We start from the raw sequence: 20,330 nt of genomic DNA on the forward strand, positions 1-20,330 counted from the left end.
AACCTCGAAAACACGCTAAGTGAAAGAAGCCAGTCACCAATGACCACATGTTATATGGTTCCATTTATATGATATATCCAGAGTAGGCAAGTCATCCACAGAGACAGAAAGGAGAGGAGGTGTTGCCTAGGTTTGGGTGGGATGGGGATTTGAAGTATGGCGTTTCTTTTCAGGGAGATGAAAAAATATTCTGAAGTTTATTGTGGTGGTTGTTACAGAGCTCTGTGAATATACTGAATACCACTGAATTGTACACTTTAAGTGGGTGAACTGTATGGTATATGAATTGTGTCTCAGTAAAGTTGTTATAAAAATACAGACAACAACAAATGAGAGGTGTCTGTGGCTCGACCTCAGAAAGTTCTTGTGACTTTGATCCATTTTTGGACTAATCACCTTCCCTCCCGCTGTCCATATTCAGTTCCTCAGACCTTATTGCAGCTTGTCCTTTGACACCAGTCTGCTTTCCTTCCTGTTTTCACAGGCACCTCCTTATCTCTAGCCTCTTGTCTCTCTGCCCTTTTCCTTGCCCCCTCTTTAATTCCGCCCCCTGGGGTTCCCAGACTCCAGCTCTAACAGTCACCTCTGCCCAGATTTTCAGGCTCGGCCGATGTGCTCTAGGTCTGCCTTTTGGGTTTTTCCCTTATTCTGTTTACCAGGCCCTGGGCGGCCCCAGCTCTCCCAGAGCCTGACCTCAGAGCAAGGCCTCACTTTGCACTCTGCATCTCCATCTCGGAGCCAAACTTCCCGAAAAAGGTGATGCGTCTGCGTCTTAGCTCTGCCCCCTGAAAAGACCGAGCCCCACTGTGGCCCCGGACGTGACCACAGCCGAGGGGCTGGGAAGTGGTAGAGTTGAAAGGTCACACCAAATGCCGCTGGTGGCTCCTCATTGCTCAGGGGATGGAGTCCAAAATCCTTAATAAAGGCCTGCACAATCTGGTCCCTGTTTTCCTCTCATTTCTCACTGCTCTACCCATTTCTCTATGTTCTGCAAACTCCTTTCTGTTTCTCAAAGGTGCCATGTTCTCTCTTGCCTCTGGGCCATTCCATGTGCTTTCCTCTTTGCTAAGAATGTTCTTCTTGACATTTGTCTGGCTTTTTCATCCAATCTTAGGTCTTAGGCATTGCTCATTCTGGGAAGTCTCCCCCCCCCCCATACCCTCCAGGGCTGTCTCAGGTGTATCTCTGTGCACATCCTTCATCTCATTAACCTTCATCCTACGCTCTAAATTATTATTCAGTTATTTGTTTCTCCCACTAGAATGCAAGGGTGTGGAACTTGTTTTACTCACTGTGCTATCTACCAATACCTAAGACAATAGATGCTTGCTTAATACAGGAATGGAAAAAAGCTGTGTCCAACACAATGTCATACTGCCTGCAGATGATGTAATTTAACTAGGATATCAATATTACTAGAACATAGAATTTCCTCGCTGTGGTTCGGTCCTCCTTATGACCTGACTTTATTGGGGGATCCTGGTGACAATGTTACTTACTAATATTAAACAGTACAACATATTATTATTGCTCTTTTAAATTTATGTCCTGAGAAGAATGTTGAACTTTGGAATGAGACAAAACTAGTTTCCAGCGCTGGGTACTCCCCTTCCTGGTTGTACTGATGATCTCATTTGAGCTTCAAATTCTTCAGTGGGAAGTGGAAATAATATTACCTGCTCACAGGTTTGATGTGAGGAGAGAATGAAATAATACATTAGAAGGACTTAAGACAGGACCTGGCACAAAATAAGCACTTTGAAAATGTTAGCCATTGTTAGAATTACAATGAGGATAATAAAAACTACCTTGCTTGGCAATTAGATGCTTGACAGGTGGAAGCTGTATTATTATTGCTATTATCATGAAGGAAGGTTTGCAGTTTTATTGTGATGGCTCTGAGATGGGTTGACAGGAAGCTGCTCTCTGAGAATGTAGGAGAGCGGGAGCCGTTGCTGGGAAGGTCCTTCCTCTGGTTTTTCTGGCGGGAGACATTGAGGTGGCCAGTGCTGGTTGAACTCAGTAGAGGGTTGAAAGGCGCCCTTTAAAGGTCAGGACCTTCTCCTGGCAACTTGCTTCTTTGGGCAAAGCACAGCACGGTACTTCGGAGAGGCCCTCATCCAGGAGCTTGGGGGTCTTTTCTCCTCTTGGCTGGTAGGGGTGAAAAGACAGCCCAGGGCAGCATTTGAAATTGCAGGGGGTGGAGTGAGGGTGCTTAAAAGAAAACTTTGTACGTGGGAAAGACCACATCTGTGAAGCTCTATTGAGACCTCGAAGACATACCTTCTGAACGGCATTGGAACTGCCAGGCGGCTCAGCTGCTGGTCTGATGGCGTTTGGCTCTGGCCTGAGGCTTTTAGGGGCTGCTTTATTTACAACACGCTCCTTGGACCGAGCCCTCCTCCCTCTTCCAGAGGCTGGCCTTCAGGGGCGTGGATGTTGCTGTTTCCTTTCTCAAGTAAGAACTGGAAGGTGAGGGGGACTTCCCTGGTGGTCCGGTGGTTAAGACTCCACGCTTCCAATGCAGCGGGCTCAGGTTCGATCCCTGGTCAAGGAACTAAGATCCCACATGACATGCAGCATGGCCAAAAAATAAAATAAATAAATAAAGATTAAAAAAAAAGAAAAGAACTGGGAGGTGGTCTGGGATTTGAGGGATTTGAGTGTTTGGAGCAGCAAGTCTGATGGCAGTCTGGTTTCTGCCCCTGTCTTCTGACTAAGGGCACTAGCATCTTTCATGCTGAGGTCTGTGGCTCATGACTTCTTGGAGGTGTGGTGAAACTGTTGAAGCTTAGAGTGTCAGAAGAGGGTGGGTTTCGGGGCCTGGGCAGAGACAAGCTGGAACTTTGTCTTTGCCCCTTATATCTGTGCACCTTTGGTCAAGTTACTGCACTTCTCTGAGCTTGTGCTTCCTCATCTCTAAAACAGGGATCACATCTTCATTTAAAGTAACTGTTAATATGTTTGGATGTAGTTCTGCCATTTTATGATTTGTTTTCTGTTTGCTCCCTCTGCTTTTGTTCTTCTGTTTCCTATTTCCTGCCTTCTTTTGAATTATTTGAATATCTTTTAGTATTTCATTTCAGTTTATCTGTGGAGTTTTGACTACATCTGCAATGGACTGAATTTTGTTCCCCCAAATTAATATGTTGAAGCCCTAAGCCCCAGTGTGATGGTATTTGCGGGTGGGGCCTTTAGGAGGTAATTAGGGTTAGGTGAAGTCATGAGGGTGAGGCCTTCTGGATGAGATTAATGCCCTTGTAAGAAGATACACAAGAGTGCTTGCTTCTTCTCTCTCTCTCCACCCTGTGCACTGAGGAAAGGCCATGTGAGGACATAGCAAGAAGGTTGCTGTCTGCAACCCAAAGAGAGAGTCCTCACCAGACACTCACCCTGCTGGCACTCTGATCTCAGATTTCCAGGCTCCAGAATCATGGGAAATAAATTTCTGTTGTTTAAGCCACCTGGTCTGTGGTAGTTTGTTATGACAGCCTGAGCAGACTCAGACAATATTTTTTGGGTGTTTTTATTTAGCAGTTATTGAAAGGATTACAGTATGTATACTTAACTTTTCACAGTCTGTTTAGAATCAATATTCTACCATTTCTGTTGGAATATAGAAATCCTCCCGTCTTGTATGTCTCTATACCCTTCTCCCCTTTATGTATAGTTGGTATATGTATCTCATGTACATACACTGAAAATCCCACCAGACAATATTATCATTTTTTGCTTTTAACTGTCATACATACTTTAAAGAACCTAAGAGGAGAAAAACAGACATGAAGGTAATGTGTCATTTTTCTCTGGATGTTTTCAAGACTTTTCTTTGTTTTGGCACTTTGATTATGATGTATCTGGGCATGGAAATCATAGATCTGAAAGCACTTTTTGGCACAAGGGGAATAACTATGTATTGTGAGTACAAGTTAGACAAAGCCACATAAAATATCAAAAACTCAATTGGATGTAATTTTAAGTAACTTCTAAGAGTTGTTTCGTCCCAAGAATACAAAAGAATGAAAAATTCCATCAGACCTCCAAGTTTTAGAAATTGCATTTCTTAGGTTATCATTGTCTTATCCATTCGGGCTGCTGTAACAGAGTATCAGGGTCACTTTTACACAACAGACATTTATTTCTTACAGTTTTAGAGGCTGGAAGTCCGAGATCAGGGTGCCAGCATGGTTGGGTGGGAGGACTCTTTTCAGGTTGCAGACTTCTTTTTTGGGGGGAGCTTCGGGGGGGGGCTTTATTAAGTGATGCTTTAGTCTCAGTCTCTGTCAGCAGACTTCTTGTTATATCTTCACATGGTGGAAGGGGCAAGGGAGTCCTCTGGGGCCTCTTTTATAAGGGCACAAATCTCATCCATCAGAGCTCTGCCCTCGTGACCTAATCACCTCCCAAAGGCCCCACGTCCTAATACCATCACATTAGGATATCAACATAGGAATTTGGGGAGCACACAAACATTCAGATCAAATTAATCATTGATTTCAAAAATCTAAGGCTAGGGCTTCCCTGGTGGCGCAGTTGTTGAGAGTCCGCCTGCCGATGCAGGGGACACGGGTTCGTGCCCTGGTCCGGGGGAATCCCGCGTGCTGCGGAGCGGCTGGGCCCGTGAGCCATGGCTGCTGAGCCTGCGCGTCTGGAACCTGTGCTCCGCAATGGGAGAGGCCACCATAGTGAGAGGCCCGCGTACCGCAAAAAAAAAAAAAAAAAAAAAAAAATCTAAGGCTATAGGGAGAAAGACATTTATACATTGGGGAGCTTATCAACTAGGGTGGGAGCCTCAGATTTTTGTAGTAAAAGAATTAGGTAATGATCCCCCAAGAATGGGCTAACTGATTGCTTTCCTCTTGAAGTTATGGAAGAAATGATATTAACATTCACGGGACTTCCCTGGCAGTCCAGTGGTTAGGACTTCACACTTTCACTGCTGAGGGCACGGGTTCAATCCCTAGTCGGGGAACTAAGATCCCTCAAGCCGTTATGCGTGGCCAAAAAATAAAACAAAACAAAAAGAAACGATGTTAACATTCGTAAACAAGAACCTAAGCAGCCTGCGCTGTTCCACATCTCTATTAGCAGATGAAGTAACTGTAACAACAAGACAGGCCTCCAGCGGCCTGAGGCCCTTCCAGTTGTCATGATGAATGTGAGGGCTGCAGTTCAAAGGACTGTGGGCCTGCAAACCAGATGACACCATCAGGGGACAGCCTGCGATGGCTCCAAACCCTGGAGGACGTATTACTGTCTTTGTCCAAGACACATTTCTATTCCAATTCCTTTTCATCCTAAGTGTGAGCTGCCAGGAGAACACTGGACTCTATACCAGCCCAGGCCTCCAGCCAGGAGACTATGTACATGAAGAAATTCTGGATGAGGAACTGGCTCACAAGTGGATGCTCGCAGCAGAAATTAACACAACATTGTAAATCAACGATACTTCAATAAAATACACTTTTAAAATAACATCCCATCCCCTTTGCCATATTCTAAGCAAGTCATGGGGGAGGGGATTGTAAAAGAAAGAGCATGAATCATTGGGGGTCACCTTAAGGGTATATTTGCCATACTGGGTTATGAGATAGATAACCCGAATTTTGCTCTGACTCCACCATTTATTGGATGTGTATCTTTCAGTGAGCCGTTTCACTTTTCTTGATATGTCATTTCATCTCTAAATTAGAGCTAATAATTTGCTCCCTGCCCATGTCACAATTTCTGAGAAGATTGAGATAATGCATGTGCAGAAGCTACAAAACTATGAGATTATAATGTACTAATAAACATAAATGGATTACCCAGATGAAGCTTTTATTAGAACTAGTTATCTTCCTTGGAACTGAACAAATGTTGGGTTGCATAAATTTCTGATCTTTCTGTTGTCAGGGGCTTAAATATACTTGGATAACAAAAGACTATGTTTAATTTTATAGAGACATTTATAGTGTAATCAGTTATGCTAATGGAAAATGTATATGTGAAAATCTTGACAACTAAGAGACTCTTGAGGGTATTTTTTCAGAATTATTTAAAACATCATAAATATAGATTATATGACTTTTGCATAATATCCTGCCAGCCACAGATGCCTGCCAAATACATGCAGGACCGGAGTCATGCAATGAATTATGAGTCAAAAGAGCAAACTTCTGAATCTGGCACTATCAGAGCCACAAAACGAGTCTGTGACCTTGGGAAAGTGAAGTTACTACACTAGAAGCTTCAGTTCCCTCATCTGTGAAAACGAGAAGGGTGAGCTCCAGAATCTCTGAGGTGCCTTCCAGCTCAAAGATTCTAAGAACCAAAGGGCCAGTACCATTTCCTGATCCAACATATTTATAATTTTTGGTTATAGGAAGCAGATCCAACTGTCACGCACCTCTCCTGTGAGAGTCTGTCTGTTTACACCGCAACTTGAATTGGAGGTTGAGTGTACGTGATGGGTGCTCTGGGGTGCTGCCCCATCTCCCTTTCAGGACCAATGCGTTCATTCCTCCCGCAGCTGCTAATGTTGTCTGCTGATGACTCACAGCTCGGTTCCTTCCCAGGAGTTACCCTGAGCTGAAGAGAGCTGCTCAAACCATTCCCCCTTGTATGGGGCAACTCATACCCAATGAGTGGTCATTGAAAGTGTCATAAAGTAGGAGTATAGAGGCCTGGCCCCATTGCCTTCACTTGGGGTAGCTCTCATGGTCTATCCAGGCCCCAGATTTCCCCATGAGGTTGGCTGAGAACTCTTTTGAAACATGGGCCTTGCACTTCTGTCCAGTATGTTGTCGTCACCGTCTCCATGGGTATTGATCCTGAGTTGCTTTTACCCACTAGACTAAGGTTTCCCCAAGTTGAATGTATGTGCCTCAGGGAATGTACACAGTAACCCACTGGAGACCAAAGAAGAAATGAGAACTTCTGTTTATATGTTTATATCTGGAGAATGGGAGTTGCCAAAGTAGAGTGGTAATTAGTTCACTTTCAGCATCCTGGGACCTTTTGCTCTGAATATGTGCCCGGGTAAGTGGCTCTACAGAGTATATTGAATTAAAATTAGAATCTTTCCAATATCTCATAATGTGACGGTGACTCAGTGGTTCACCAGTCATCCTGTGGCAAATCATGAACAGTCAAAGACAAAGAAGAGTTGTGTATTTCTGCTTTATGAAAAGCAAGTGTGCTGTGTTTACTGATGTTCCTGGGATAACGTGTCTGTCAGCAGCATACTGCTCACTCAATATTAAAAAACAAAAACCGAAACATGTTCAATCTATGCTTTGATTACAAAGGTGAAAATTTAACAATAATTGAGAAAATAACTCCCTTTCTAAATTTAATTTAATTTAATTTTTTTAACATCTTTACTGGAGTATAATTGCTTTACAATGGTGTGTTAGTTTCTGCTTTATAACAAAGTGAATCAGTTATACATATACATATGTTCCCATATCTCCTCCCTCTTGCGTCTCCCTCCCACCCTCCCTATCCCACCCGCCCCCATCCTACCCCTCTAGGTGGTCACAAACCACCGAGCTGAGATCTCCCTGTGCTATGCGGCTGCTTCCCACTAGCTATCTGTTTTACGTTTGGTAGTATAATAACTCCCTTTTTCAAAAGAACTCATGCTTTGGGGAAATATTTTGAAAATGGGTGTTTAGAGGTAATGCCATCAGTACATGATTTTTTTTGGTTACTGTGTATAAAGTATAAAAAAATTCTCTTATCTGTGCACTTAAGCTTGGAAACAATATTTCCTAATCTGTTTAATAATCTTTAAAATAAAGAGGTTCAGTGGGTTTTAAATCCATTTTTTGCCTCCAAATATAAAAAAATAGAACATCTTCTGGCTAGTTTGCTGCAATAACCACTGATTGATCAGGAAAGGTGAAATTTTACTAGTCAAATTTTACTAGATCAAAAATCCTTGCAAAATCGGAGGCAGAATTGAAAATGAATATCATAATGTAGCTAGCATAGCAAACATTGTAGTCCTTTAACTGGACTGATGAATCTTTAGGAGCTATCTTGGTTACTTATGAGGGTCATTAAAACCAAATATTAAAACAATTGAACTTAAAACCAAAGTTTACATGTGCCATGTTACAAAATGAAGTAGCATTTTAAAAATAAGAAAGTATATTCAATCACATCCCTCTAACTAAAAATACATTATTATTATTGAAAATTTTATTTTGGTGAGATTGAAGTCTTTGTATCGTTAATAAGTAAAGATCACTTATTCATAACCTATATATAATATAAATAAAAATATATGTGTTGAAGATAGATGCTCAAACATATATATTTTTTCCTGTACACAAACAAGAAAATTTGCAACCTGCTATGCTCTACTAAGAGCTTCTCAAATCTGATTCAACATTCCATCTTCAGTGCTTAACAAATAGGAGATGTCATCGAAATGATTAATTAAAGAGTGGAAGGTTGAAGCAATTGATGGGTCAATAGCTGCTGGGTGGATAGATGGACATAAGATGCAAGGATGCATTGACAGATAGATGCACAGTAATCACAGTGCTAGGTATTAGGAAGGGACAGAAAAGCAATGCAAGTCTTGGTACCTCTGTCCAGGAGCTTACTATCTAGCCTGGGAGACAAGTACACATGTAGGGAATAGTTGTACAAAAGCATGAGGCACTTGTTGATTAAATGCTCAGATAACTAGAACCAGCATAAATGCAGTAAGTTTTGCCGTTTCATTCCATGAACCTGGAGCAAGCAGATCAGGGTTGAAGACTGTTATCTTCCACTCTCCAGCTCTGCACACTAAAGACTACATAACCCCATAAGCGTTAGTGGCATTAATCAACCCCCCAGCTTGAGAAAGTAACTTTCCCGCTTAAGGAGTATTTTCTAGTTGCAGCTTTCATCAGTTCAGTGTTTTTCGTGAAAGAGCTTCCCTTCCAAAACTATAATTACACCTTCAAGTCTGAGAATGCCTACAGATGATCCCTGATATTTCTTATTGAGACATTGTAACAAAAGGGAGGAAAATGCAAAAAAACCCTCTAACTTAATTACTAGCATCCTTAAAAATTTACCTACCTAGGAAACCCAAAGGGAACATGGACATTCCCTTGGCAATTCCCTACTTCACCAAATGCCATTTTTTATGTAGCAGGGACATGCTTAATGCTGGGGAGATTACGATGATTAAACAAACCATTAGGATAAAAAATGACTTCTATAAAAGCAAGAAAAGGATTTAGCGTTTTTGTGTCAGGCATTGTTCAGTCAGTCAGTCATGCAGCATGCATTCATCGGCACCTATTGTGTACTAGGCTTAGTCCTAAGTGTTGATGATACAAAGATAATTATCAAACACAAAAATCAAGAAGGTACATGAAGCAAATGTATCTATTTGCCCACCTGTTGAAAAATCCTTTAAATGATAGAAAGTACACTTTTCAGAAAGAGCAAATTTGGTACCAATAACCAACCATTCTACTGAAAACAACTAGAAAAGCTGCATAAAATATTTTTTAAGAACTTCTTAAAGGCACTATAGAGCTGACAAGATAGCAAAATTTACCATACTGGTACCTGGAAAAGGATAGAGGCCCAGGGAGATGATCTCAGTTTTGGAATATTTTTTCCTCTAGGAAAATACTTTTCCACGTATATGCGTTAATATATGGTATTTGTTTTTCTCTTTCTGACTTACTTCACTCTGTATGACAGTCTCTAGGTCCATGCACGTCTCTACAAAGAACCCAATTTTGTTCCTTTTTATGGCTAATATTCCATGTATATATGTACCACATCTTCTTTATCCATTCGTCTGTTGATGAGCATTTAGGTTGCTTCCATGACCTGGCTGTTGTAAATAGTGCTGCAATGAACATTGGGGTGCATGTGTCTGTTTTTGTTTTTTCTGTCTGTTGAGATGATCATGTGGTTTTTGCCCTTTAACCTGTTAGTATGGTGTATTACACTGATTTTCATTTATTTATTTATTTGGTTGCACCAGGTCTTAGTTGGGGCTCCTGGGCTCCTTAGTTGTGGCATGAGGGCTCTTAGTTGCGGCATGCGGAATCTAGTTCCCTGACCAGGGATTGAACCCAGGCTCCCTGCATTGGGAGTGTGGAATCTTAACCACTGGGCCACCAGGGAAGTCCCTATATACATATTTAAAATACACAATAACAATGGTATATAAGTTAGAAGGATGTTAAAGTGTTCTAAGAATTTTTCATTGTCTAGGAAGCGGGTAATTTTAGACTTAGGTAAATCAATGATGCATATTGTAATCACTAGAATAACTACTGAAATACCTATAAAAGAGTATATAACGTCCATGCTAATAGAAGATATGAAGGATATGAGATAATAAAAATTTTTCCATTAATCTTAATGAAGGCAAGAAAGCAAAAAAAAAAAAAAGAGAGGAATATACTAGGTAAATGAATAGAAAGTACTTAGTAAGATGGCAAGTTAAAACCCAAGACATCAGTAATCACATTAAATGTTAATAGAATAAATGTTCCTTCAAAAAACAGATCGTCAGAATGGATTTTCAAAAACTCTGGCATATGATCTTTAAAAGAGGCACATCTAAAACGTAAGACAAAAGAGCAATTATAACAGAAGAATGGAAAATGAAAAGAAAGGTGGCATGTCATATTTATATCAGACCAAACAGGCTTAAAGGCAAAGAATTGCAAGATATAAAAAAGAACATTTTGTAATAAAAACAGGTTCAATCTGCCAGGAAGATATAACAGTTCTGAATTTGTGTACACTTAATAACATAGTCTCAAATATACATAAAGTTAAATTTGACGGAACTGCAAGGAAAAATACACAGATTTGCTGCCAGAGTGAGAGACTTCAACATATTTCTCAGTAATTAATAGAATAAGAAGAAAAAATTATAATATTTTCTATGGAGAGGATATAAAAACAATTCAGTCTTTTCTCTAGTATGGTTGATTGGAATTTGCTTGTTTTTAATCGATGATATTTCAGGAAGGTCTCTTTCAACTTCACAGTCTGCTCTTGGTAATGTCTAAGTTGGGAAGACCTCTATCAGACTTATTTCATGTGGGAATTATAAAATTAGGAAGGATTTTCCACACACTTGCTTTTGCACTTCATTTTTTCTCCACTGCCCCATATTTTTGATGCCGGGCACCATAGAAACCATTCATATCTCGACAAACAATGTCTGGCCCTGGGTATTATTTGTATCCTGACTCTAGGCAGTAAGAATATTTCCTTTCTGCCATAGATAACAATAATATAACCGTACATGGAAATGATTGTAACCACATAAATATATCCCATTAAACTCACACTGGATGAATCCACTTCTTCAGCTGAATTCCCCAAATGATGCAACTACTCCCACATCAATCAACATGAGGGGAAGTACGATCAAGAGAAGGCTAGAGTGGAGACAGTGGTCCTAGCCAATTATGGGGAAAACATTTTACTTGGTACACTTTGTAAACGCCCATGACTATATGGATCCTTGGAAGGGACCTACGTTCGTGAGAGGCCCCGAAGGTTCTCTGCTTGATTAGCTTCATAGCAAACCTGCCCTCGCCTGGCAACTGGTAGGAGCTCAGTCAATGTTTATTGAATGAATGAATAAAACCTGTGTGATTCAGATTCTTACCAGCTGGAACAGATGCTCACCATAAACAGCCAGTACAGCCATCCTGGTGAGTACTGGGTGACCATTGGCGTGGTCCTACTCCCCAGTGGCTGTTTCAGTGGAATCTCACTGTAGAGTTACTTTGACCCAAGAAGCTAACTCAGCGTAGGTTTATCCCTCACATATGCTTAAACAGTCTGGATCCAACTTGGGACCACATCACAGAGCATGACTCTTGCCTCTGTGAACAAGTCACATGGATCCACATTTAGCCCCTCCAAAATTGCCATCTTGGTCCTGAACAAAGCATAAAGTTTGGGACAGTCAATTTAACATTGCCAAGATTTAACGATTTAGAGCCAGTTCCTCACCAGTGCTCGAAACACAGAAAACTCAGCTACCTCGCAGTTAAAAGTTTTTGTATTCTGTTCCTTTGAAACCTGTTGGTCTATCTTGTACCTTGAATGGCTCTTTTACCCATCTGTGTTTTAAACAACATGCATTAGTCATTTGGAAAATATTTGCTCAGTGGGTTATACAGATATCCCAGTTGTTGACATTTTTCATGATACAACATCAAAAAATCACATTTATGATTATCCCCAGCATTGGGAAGCTGTTTGAAATTCTAACCTTCACTTTGAAAACGGAATTTTATCATAGGCAACAAACAGTTTTTCTTGAAGTGACTGCCTCACTTCATTCACTTTATTTTCTTTTCTTCAGCTTTACTGAGATATAACTGGCAAGTAAAATTGTAATGTATTGAAAGTGCACAACGTGATGACTTGATATATGTATATATTGTGAAAAGATTCTCACAAGCCTGTTAGTTAACACATCCATCATCACACATATTAACCCTGTTGTGTGTGTGTGTGTGTGTGTGTATATGAGAACACATATTCTACTCTCTTAGCAAATTTCAATTATACAACACATTGTTGTCATCTATGGTCACCAGGTTTTACAGTACATCCTCAGACCTTATTCATCTCATAGCTGAAAGTTTTACCAACCTCTATTTCCCCCACCTTCCAGTCCCTGGTAAACCTTTTTTCTACTCTCTGTTTCTATGAGTTTGACCTCTCTCTCTCTCTCTCTCTTTTTTTTAAAGATTCCACATCTAAGTGATAGTATGCAGTGTTTGTGTTTCTCTGTCTGGCTTATTTCAGTTAGCATAGTACCTTCCATGTTGATTCATGTTGTTGCAAATGGCAGAATTTCCTCCTTTTTTAAGGCTGAGTAATATTCCATTGTGTGTGTGTGTGTGTGTGTGTGTGTGTGTGTGTGTACACACACTTGCCTTCCACAAGTCTAAGATATTTTCTTATGTTTTCGTTAAGAAGCTTTATAGTGTAGTTTTCACATCTAGGTCTGTGATTCATTTTGAATTGATGTCTATTTATGGTGTAAGACAGAGTACAAGGTTTATTTTTTATATGCATATATTCAGTTGTTCCAGCACCATTTTTTGAAAAGGCTTTCCTTCCCTCTTGATTTGTACTTGTACCTTTGTCAAAACACACATGATATATATATGCCTATTTCTGGACTCCATTTGTTTTTATTGATTTGTTTACTTGTAATTAACCATAATTTAATTACTACAGCTTTATAGTAAATCTTGAAATATGTTAATGTAAATCCTTCAACTTTGTCCTTCTTAAAATTATCTTAGGTATTCTAGGTTCTTTCCATTTCCACATATATTTTAGAATCAGCTTATTAATGTTTATAAAGAAAGTCTTTCAAGATTTTGACTGGAATGTTATTGAATCTATAGATCAATTTGGGGAGAATTTCCATCTTAACAAAATTAAATATTTGAGTCTATTAATACAGTATGACTTTCTTTTTTTAATCTCTTTGTTATCTTCCTTAATTTATCTTAGCAATGTTTTGTAGTTTTCAGCGTAATGGTCTTCACATCTGTTGTTAATTTATTCCTAGATATTTGTGGTATTTGTTAGTTTCTTATTGTTACAGCTAATACAATGGTTTTTCATTACCTTCTACACCCTAAATATAAGCAGAACCCAGCTGCAGTATGGATTTAACACACTATACAATTCATTGTAAGTGCGTTTATAATTTACTTAAAGAATCCCTTACTGTTGGGAATTTAGGTTATTTAAATTCTATTCCCTTATAAGTAAAACTGAACTGAGCATTCAAATGGAATATATTGAACCAGATACTGTTCTTAGCACCTTGTATTAGCTTATTTAAGCGTCAGAAAAGCCATTTGGTTAATGTCTGATTCTCTTTTTAGAATAAATCCCTAGACATGAAATTGATAGAGAAGAGGGTGTACATGTTTGCAGAGCTCTGGCAGACAAATAAGACCTTCTTGCCAGGTCATTTGAGGGCAGCCAGGCTAACAGTGTTGTACAGTCCGCACCTTGGCATCCAGTACGTAGACTTAAAAACCCAGCCCATGGGAAGCACGACAATAAATCTTTGTCTGTGGGATAGAAGGATGAAGGGATGTTTAGATGAACCACGGAAGCGAGAGGTCAGCTCAATTGTTGTGAACTTTCCTGGATTTGAGCGAGCTCTGTGTTTGTCCACCTGTCTTCATAAACTTGACGTGGAAAACGCAACCATCAAGAGAATCCACGCTGGTTAAGTAATCATGTGCAGTTAATTGCCTTTCATCGTTAGAGAAATGGGTTATGACATTATTATATGATTCATGCCAGAGTCTTCCCTCATCTGTCTCAGATTTCATACTCGTGTCCATACTGGTTTCGAAACCCTGGATCATACTTCATCTTTCCTCAAGAAGCTAGGCGCATTGCCTGTATCCAAGATGCCAGTGTATAGCACAAAACACATTAGCCTTCTAAAAAGCTCCTGGCTTTTGACATTATAGCAGCACATTGATGGGCCCAGGAAGGCCATGGCTATCGAGAGTATCCCAGAATCTATGAGCAGAATAACTGGACACACCGTAAAAGTGGGGGAACAAGGTCTTGGAAATCAGTTATCCAAGGGACTTTCAAGTTTCTGCCCGTCTTGTGAGCAGAGTCACTGAGAGTGTTCATTGCCATTGCCTGTTATCTTTCTGAGGATGTTGGTACAACAAATAGCACTGGAACATAGAGCTAGTGTCTCCCTCTGGAGCAGAAGGCAGATTTGTTTGCTGACCGGTCGTGTCTCTCTCCAGGGCCAAGGTTGGGCAGCTTTGCTTATAGCCTCTTTAAAAGATTGGACTTTCTTAATCTCGTGATTCCTCTCCTTTAACACAACCCACTGCGTGTGCAAGGTTACCTGGCCTTCATTGCATTGCCTTGTGGGAACTGGGCCTCAGGGAACCAGCACCAATGATGATATTCCAGATACTATGAGTAATAAGCTGTCTTTTGTCTCTGACCAGGAGTTTTGTGTCTTCTGCCAGCATCCACGAAGTTTGGTAGGGTAACTTGTTAGATTTCAGGTAGGGTAAAATTCCAGACCCTTCACAGTTATTTATTTTCTATTTATTTTATTGAAGTATAGTTGATTTACAACATTGAGTTAATTTCTGCTGTAGAGCAAAGTGATTCAGTTTATATATATATATAATCTTTTTCATATTCTTTTCTATTATGGTTTATCACAGGTTATTGAATATAGTTCCCTGTGCTATATAGTAGGACCTTTTTGTTCATCCATTCTATATATAATAGTTTGCCTCTGCTAACCCCAAACTCCAATCCATCTCTCCCCAACATGCCCTCCACCTTGGCAACCACAAGTCTGTTCTCTATGTCTATGGACCTTTCACAGCTCTTTTTTTTTTAAAAAATAACTTTATTTATTTATGGCTGCGCTGGGTCTTTGTTGCTGCGCATGGACTTTCTCTAGTTGTGGCAAGCAGGGGCTACTCTTCGTTGTGCGTGGACTTCTCATTGCAGTGTCTCTTGTTGCGGAGCACGGGCTCTAGGCGCGCGGGCTTCAGTAGTTGTGGCACGCGGGCTCTAGAGCGCAGGTTCTGTAGTAGTGGCACACGGGCTTAGTTGCTCCGTGGCACGTGGGATCTTCCCGGGCCAGGGCTCGAACCCGTGTCCCCTGCACTGGCAGGCGGATTCTTAACCACTGCGCCACCAGGGAAGCCCAGACCTTTCACAGCTCTTAATGCAAGGTGGGAGTCCGGAGCTGAGGGCTGAGCTGAATTCAGAGTTGCCAGTGAAGGTCAAAGCGATGAAGCAACATACAGGGCTGAGTAACTTCCTGCCATTTTCATCACCAGTGCAGGCAGTGGGATAAACCTCAGGCTGAAACTGGGGGTCATTGCTGAGTCCTGTGGGGACCTGAGGGAGGCAAAGGAAGAATAAAATGGAGATAGGGGCTGTCAAACAGAATTAAGACTCAATTCAGTCAATTCTTGTTGCTGGTCAACAACCTTTATTAAAACCAAAACAGTACAGTGGGGGAAATGTGGTGATGGGGAGTCACGGATGAACTGTGGTACTGCTCTTCCGCTCATCCAGGTTCTTCACTGGATCCTCATTACAGAAAGGTCAGTAAGGGCCTGCCATGATCCTTCATTTAGGGTTGCAGTGAGGCTCAGATGAGATGATGTATGAGAAAACTCTAAAGCAAGAGGTGAAAAGGTGAGGATGTTACTCTCGCACACTGCCTGGTGCTTAGTTAATTAAGATCATTAAATCTAGGGCAAGGCTGAAAATAATCATAGCCACCATTTGTAGGGCACTTATTCTTGTAAGCACTTTACAATCATTATATCACTTAATTCTCACAAAACGCCCCGAGGAGGGTAACATTATCGTCATGTTAGGAATGAGGGAAATAAGCCTGTGGGGCTCAGAACACAAAGAGAAAACATAGCTCAGTGATTAGGAGGTGAGACAGAAGCATGGAAGGACTATGAAGTGCTTTTCCCTACTCCCGCCGTCCAGCTTGGGTGTCACCTTTCCAGCCCTGCCTTCCTAACTCCATGCAAGATGCACCAATAGGAGAGAGGTGGGCCCCTTGACCAGCCACTCTTCAAAGAGCCCTCGTTGGCTCTATGCTGGATGATTCCCCGCTTTAGAAGCCCTGATCAGGAGGTTAGCTTCCCTCTTCTGCTCACCTCTCTCTCCATTTATCCTCTGAGCATCCAAAGGCCAGGGGCATCTCCTGCATCTCCTGCATCTCCATAAATAAATGTTCAAGGAAGGCAGGAAGGAATGAGAGGGTAAGAGTAGGAGGTGAGGAAAGAATGGCCAGGCAAGGACAGGAGCATGATTCAAAAGCAGGGATGACAAAGTCAGCCAGTGGGAAAGGGGGCTCAGCGGCCAGGCTGGCACGGACAGAAGCAGCAGCCTCTCCTGCTCTAAAACTCCTGCCCCTGAGAATGGAGTAGAAGAAAGTAGCAAGTAAGCAGTGGGAGAAGGAGGCTCTTCCTCTTTCTGGCTTCCCGGAAGGGGAGGAGAGAACCTGGTGGGTCGCCGGGGAGTAAAGTCCTGCTGTTGTCAGAGCCCGTCTGGAGCACGGCACTCAGTTGTGCAACATGGGTGACGGGGTGACTTGGGGCAGGATCAGATGAAGGGTCTCCCATATCTGTCGTATGAGGAGCTGTTGACAGATCTGAGGAATTGTTCCCTTCGGAGCCCTCCTGGAATCGTCTCCAGGAGTGATTCCCCGTCTCAGATGGTGCCCAGAGAATGCAGGATGATCCGCACCAGCTGGGGGGCAGCTTGGTGTGGGGTTTGTTCAAATCCAGGCTCCAACACTTTCTTTCTTTCTTTCTTTCTTTTGTGGTACGTGAGCCTCTCACTGTTGTGGCCTCTCTCGCTGCGGAGCACAGGCTCCGGACGCGCAGGCTCAGCGGCCATGGTTCCCAGGCCCAGCCGCTCCGCGGCATGTGGGATCTTCCCGGACCGGGGCACGAACCCGTGTCCCCTGCATCGGCAGGCAGACTCCCAACCACTGCGCCACCAGGGAAGCCCTCTTTCTTTTTTTTAAAAATTGAAGTATAGTTGATTTACAATGTTGTGTTAGTTTCTGGTGTACAGCAGAGTGATTCAGTAACATATATATATTCTTTTCCATTATGGTTTATTACAGGATATTGAATATAGTTCCCTGTGCTATACAGTAGGACCTTATTGTTTATCCATTCTATATATAATAGTTTGCATGTGCTAACCCCAACTCCCAATCCAACCCTCCCCCCATCTCCCCCTCCCCTTTGGCAACCACAGATCTGTTCTCTATGTCTGTGAGTCTCTTTCTGTTTCATAAATGAGTTCATTTGCAACACTTCCAAACTGTGTGATCTTGGACTAATATCTTGAGTTCTCTGAGTGTCTGTTTCCTTGTGTTTGAAAAGAGGTAACACCTGTCTTGCAAGGTTTTTTTCTTTTTCTTTGAAGGATTAGAGACCATGTAAGAAAACTGTCTGGTTCAAGACGGTCTTTATAACTGGTGGCTATAATCAACCCTCATGATACAAAAAGGGTCTTAGCATCAGGTGAGTGAGGGTGGGAAGGTGGGGACCAGATAATCTTTAATGTCTTGTCCAAGATTCCAAGGAAATGAACTAAACTTCTCATGTGACCCTGGACAGTTTGCACTGCCATCCATGCCTCGTCATTGTCATCGAATGCGTGATGATTTTCCATATATTTATGTCCCTTGTCTTTCCACAAAGAAAAAGATAGGCCGAAGGGAGGAGAAAATATAAATAAATGATCATGAGCATGAAGTGATGCTTCTAAGGGTGACAGGTGCTGGGAAAAAACTGATCCAAACAGACACCTTGGACCAGGCCAGGCATCCAGTTGGCAGAGACGGTGTTCTCTCCCACGTCAGTGCCTGCTGCCAGTTGGCGGCTGTGTTGGTGATAGAGAAGGCTCCATTTGGCTCCATTTCAGACAAGTTGAATGAACATCATTAGAGAAATGTAAAAGGGGTGATGGACAACTTGGACGAAGTCACAGAACAAGCGCTGATCAAATTTGCATCTGACTCGAAGCTGGGAGAGTGAGCTGAAATGCTGAGTGATCTCATCAAGATTCTAAAAGATCTAGGCAGGCAGAAACAATGAACTGAAATTAACTGGGTCAAATTTCATAGGGAAAAATCAAGGTCCTGAATCTAGATTATAAAAAGAATCAAGTTTTGCAAACCTAGTGACAAGGACAGAATCTAAGATGGAAAAGATTGATTAATTGGCTCTAACAAACTATAAAACATGTGCATGTGAAAAATGCTATAAAGAAGATGAAAAGGCAAACAGTAAACTGGGAAAAATAATGACAACATATATGATCATGCAAGTGAGTTAATAAGTTTAAGAGATCTTTCAAATCAATAAGGAAAAGAAAAATGCTCCATTAGAAAGATGGAGAATGCATGTAAACAAGCAGTTCAGAAAATAAGAAATCGAAGTGGTCAAACAGCATGTGAAAAATGTTCACCCACAGTATTTAAAAATGCAAATAAAAACAAAAGTGGAATACTCTTTTTCCCCTATCCGATTAACAATGATTTGAAGGAGCAGCGTTAGATGGTCAACGTCAGCAGGTCTCAGGAGAAGCGTACAGTCTCAGCTGCTTGCAGGGGAGTATAAATCCTCACAGACTTAAAGGAGACCAGTTTGGTAGTACCACAAGCCTTAAAAATAGCCAAATACCTTGCCCTAGAACTCCACTGTTAGGAATTTATCCTAAGGGAAAATAAAGTCAGGGAAGAAGTCAAAGATCTATTGGCGTATTCATGGCAGCACGATTTAGAACAGAAGAAAGTTCCTAACAACCAAATGTTCAACAAGGGGGTATTCCTAAATTAGGGTAATCAGAATGATGAAATACCTTGTGACTGTTAGGAATCACTGATGGGAGGAAACGTTCCCAGTGCGTGCACAGGGAGATGGGCTGCTTAGATCCAAGTCCAAGGAAGGGCTTGATACCATGTTAGCTCCTTCAGGGTTTGTGTCCCCTGCAGAGAGCCAAGGACACATCCTTCTCAGCTGGCCCACCTCCAGTGACTGTTTGAGGCACGGGTATAAAACCCGGCCATTTCCACCCAGCACGGAGCATTCTGGTACACCATTAATGCTCCAGAGCTCCTCATGAGGTTGGCCCCGGGTGGGTCAAGGCTGCTGTTGGGAGAGAGTTCTCCATGAATATTTTCATATTTTCTGCGTAGTCTGAGATTTTTGAGGAAAGAGCGCTGGCAAAATTGGTTAAAGATGACTTTTAACCAAGAATTGCTAACATGCCTTAGAAGTTAGAGATAGTGTGTTGTTTCAAATTGACTTAGAGATTTAGCTTCCTAAAGCCATGTGCTTACATTCTAGGGTAAAAAGCCTGGAGGTGCTTTCCCTTCTCCTGCAGAAACATATATTTATATTCCAGAGCAAAGATCTCTTTCTCCAGAGGAGAGGATGGGCAGGTGGGCCGGCCACTCTATATAAGCTCTGAGTTTCATAATTTTGGGTTTGCAATCTATGGTGCAACCCTGATAAAGGCACAGGGTGACACCTGGCCTTCATTGCTTTGTCCTGTGGGGACCGGAGTGTGGGGAACTGGTGCTGATACGTTCTGTGAGCAAAAGGCAGTCTGTTCTCAGGCCCATGAAAAGATGCTCCACGTTGTTAATTATGAGAGAAAAGCAAATCAGAACTGCAGTGAGGTATCGCCTCACACCAGTCAGAACGACCATCATTAAAAAATCTACAAACAATAAATGCTGGAGAGGGTGTGGAGAAAAGGGAAAC

Source organism: Leucopleurus acutus (assembly GCF_964270905.1).
Source record: "Leucopleurus acutus genome assembly, chromosome: 17".
In the NCBI taxonomy this organism is placed as follows: domain Eukaryota; kingdom Metazoa; phylum Chordata; class Mammalia; order Artiodactyla; family Delphinidae; genus Leucopleurus; species Leucopleurus acutus.